The 3,319-nt window shown below is 40.3% G+C and overlaps 1 long non-coding RNA gene across 1 annotated transcript; it reads right to left on the reverse strand.

The window, feature by feature from the left end:
- Positions 1-1,030: 1,030 nt before the first annotated feature.
- Positions 1,031-3,093, reverse strand: LOC109199059 (uncharacterized). The gene is made up of 3 exons (XR_002059550.2): positions 3,036-3,093; positions 1,158-1,621; positions 1,031-1,061 (listed from the first exon to the last, which is right to left on the reverse strand). It is a non-coding gene; the product is annotated as an uncharacterized LOC109199059 (long non-coding RNA).
- Between the last annotated feature and the right edge of the window lie 226 nt (positions 3,094-3,319).

The following is a 3,319-nucleotide window of genomic DNA, read 5'->3' on the forward strand; positions in this document are numbered from 1 at the left end:
ATCATGTTATTCAAACAATATTTTGTACAGATACCATTTACAATAATGTATGACATTTAAACATGATATTTAGATTGTGGTAAATAGCAAAGCAATATAAAATAAAAAAGGAAAACGAAAAGGAAACCATTCAAGTAACTTTATATTATGAACTGAAGAGTAAGGCAAAAGTATAAATGAAAAGCATACAAGCATTAATGTATATAGATAAACCCAACAATCATATGACCCCCTATGAGCAAGCACTTTGGCGACAGTGGGAAGGAAAAACTCCCTTTTGACAGGAAGAAACCTCCGGCAGAACCAGGCTCAGGGAGGGGCGGCCATCTGCCGCGACCGGTTGGGGTGAGATGTAAACAAATCCAAAACTGTCCACAGAGCTACAGGGGGCACACTGGGATCGCAACAGCAGCCATAGAGGGAAACAGATTAGGATGTTCTTCCCAGTACTGAAGTGGGTCGGCTTTTCTTATGTGTGCGTTTTTCTCTGAGAGGTAGGTCTCCACTTTAGTTTCTGTTGATGAGGCACTCACGGATACTTCTGGATAAGGGTCATTTGGAAGCAAGTGGTTGGCTGACTTTGCGAAAACAGCTAGAAACAGATAAAAGGAAAACACAATTTAAAACAATAAAACAAGAGACATCACAAAGCGCAGCTCTTCAGTTAGCAAACTGGCAAGTAATGAAGTTCTAAAAAATAATTGGGAAAACAAATCTAACTTTAGAACTAAATGACCAAAACTAAATTAAAAATGAAGTAAAAAAAAAGAAATTGGCTTAATACTGGTGTCTTCTGATGAGGTAAGTCGCCATGCGAGGTAAAAACCACACGTGGCTGTAATTTGGTGGCCTGTATACAGTTCCAATCCAAGCATGTAGTTGGTTTAAATGGGTTTAATACTGGTGTCTTTTGATCACTTGACTGTATATATAACCTGTTGAACAAAGGTGCATTTTAATTTCACTATACCTGCCCATCCTTGTAGCCGGTCTCTACTAGCGTGGCACAGTTTCAAGATCAGTGTAGGGCTTCTCCACTGCCTTCACTGGACAGAACACATCTGAGGAGTTATGAATGAATGGATGACTTAATGAATGGATGAGATTATAGTTTGTTTCAAAGAATATAAAGTAAGAAACAAAAAAATACAAATGACCTGTTATGGCAGGGATCCCATCAGGTGCAGTCTTTCTGTTCACGTTTCTGGTCAGCTCTTCAATGGATGAGAGCACATCAGCAGTCTTATCTATCAGTTCCCACTGGTGAGCTGTCCTTGTTGGTGGTAGAGTGTGTTCAGAAAAACTCCCTTTTAACAGGAAGAAACCTCCGGCAGAACCAGGCTTAGAGAGGTGCAGCCATCTGCCGTGAGCGGTTGGGTGAGATGTAACAAATCCAAAACTGTCCACAGAGCTACAGGGGCACACTGGGATCGCAACAGCAGCCATAGAGGGAAACAGATTAGGATGTTCTTCCCAGTACTGAAGTGGGTCGGCTTTTCTTATGTGTGCGTTTTCTCTGAGAGGTAGGTCTCCACTTTATTTTCTGTTGATGAGGCACTCACGGATACTTCTGGATAAGGGTCATTTGGAAGCAAGTGGTTGGCTGACTTTGCGAAAACAGCTAGAACAGATAAAGGAAAACACAATTTAAAACAATAAACGAGACATCACAAAGCGCAGCTCTTCAGTTAGCAAACTGGCAAGTAATGAAGTTCTAAAAAATAATTGGGAAAACAAATCTAACTTTAGAACTAAATGACCCAAAACTATATTAAAAAGGTAGTAAAAAAGAAATTGGCTTAATACTGGTGTCTTTGGATGAGGTAAGTTGCTATGTAAGGTAAAAACCACACGTGGCTGTAATTTGGTGGCCTGTATACAGTTCCAATCCAAGCATGTAGTTGGTTTAAATGGGTTTAATACTGGTGTCTTTTGATCACTTGACTGTATATAAACCTGTTGAACCAAAAGGTGCATTTAATTTCACTATACCTGCCATCCTTGTAGCCGGTCTCTACTAGCGTGGCACAGTTTCAAGATCAGTGTAGGGCTTCTCCACTGCTTCACTGGACAGAACACATCTGAGGAGTTATGAATGAATGGAGGACTTAATGAATGGATGAGATTATAGTTTGTTCAAAGAATATCAATAATGTTACAATGTAAAGTAGAAAAAAAATACAATTACCTGTTATGGCAGGGATCCCATCAGGTGCAGTTGCAGTCTCTCTGATCACATTTCTGGTCAGCTCTTCAATGGATGAGAGCATCAGCATCTTCTCTATCAGTTCCCACTGGTGAGCTGTCCTTGTTGGTGGTAGAGTGTGTCAGAAAACTCCCTTTTAACAGGAAGAAACCTCCGGCAGAACCAGGCTTAGAGAGGTGCAGCCATCTGCCGTGAGCGGTTGGGTGAGATGTAAACAAATCCAAAACTGTCCACAGAGCTACAGGGGGCACACTGGGATCGCAACAGCAGCCATAGAGGGAACAGATTAGGATGTTCTTCCCAGTACTGAAGTGGTCGGCTTTTCTTATGTGTGCGTTTTTCTCTGAGAGGTAGGTCTCCACTTAGTTCTGTTGATGAGGCACTCACGGATACTTCTGGATAAGGGTCATTTGGAAGCAAGTGGTTGGCTGACTTGCGAAAACAGCTAGAACAGATAAAAGGAAAACACAATTTAAACAATAAAACAAGAGACATCACAAAGCGCAGCTCTTCAGTTAGCGAATGGCAAGTAATGAAGTTCTAAAAAATAATTGGAAAAACAAATCTAACTTTAGAACTAAATGACCCAAAACTATATTAAAAAGGTAGTAAAAAAAGGAAATTTGCTTAATACTGGTGTCTTTGGATGGGGTAAGTTGCTATGTGAGGTAAAAACCACACGTGGCTGTAATTTGGTGGCCTGTATACAGTTCCAATCCAAGCATGTAGTTGGTTTAAATGGGTTTAATACTGGTGTCTTTTGATCACTTGACTGTATATATATATATAAACCTGTTGAACCAAAAGGTGCATTTTAATTTCACTATACCTGCCCATCCTTGTAGCCGGTCTCTACTAGCGTGGCACAGTTTCAAGATCAGTGTAGGGCTTCTCCACTGCCTTCACTGGACAGAACACATCTGAGGAGTTATGAATGAATGGATGACTTAATTAATGGATGAGATTATAGTTTGTTTCAAACAATATCAATATCAAATGTTACAATATAAAGTAAGAAACAAAAATACAATTACCTGTTATGGCAGGGATCCATCAGGTGCAGTTGCAGTCTCTCTGTTCACGTTTCTGGTCAGCTCTTCAATGGATGAGAGC

The sequence above is a fragment of the Oreochromis niloticus genome, unplaced genomic scaffold (genome assembly GCF_001858045.2).
Source record: "Oreochromis niloticus isolate F11D_XX unplaced genomic scaffold, O_niloticus_UMD_NMBU tig00003488_pilon, whole genome shotgun sequence".
Lineage (NCBI taxonomy): Eukaryota > Metazoa > Chordata > Actinopteri > Cichliformes > Cichlidae > Oreochromis > Oreochromis niloticus.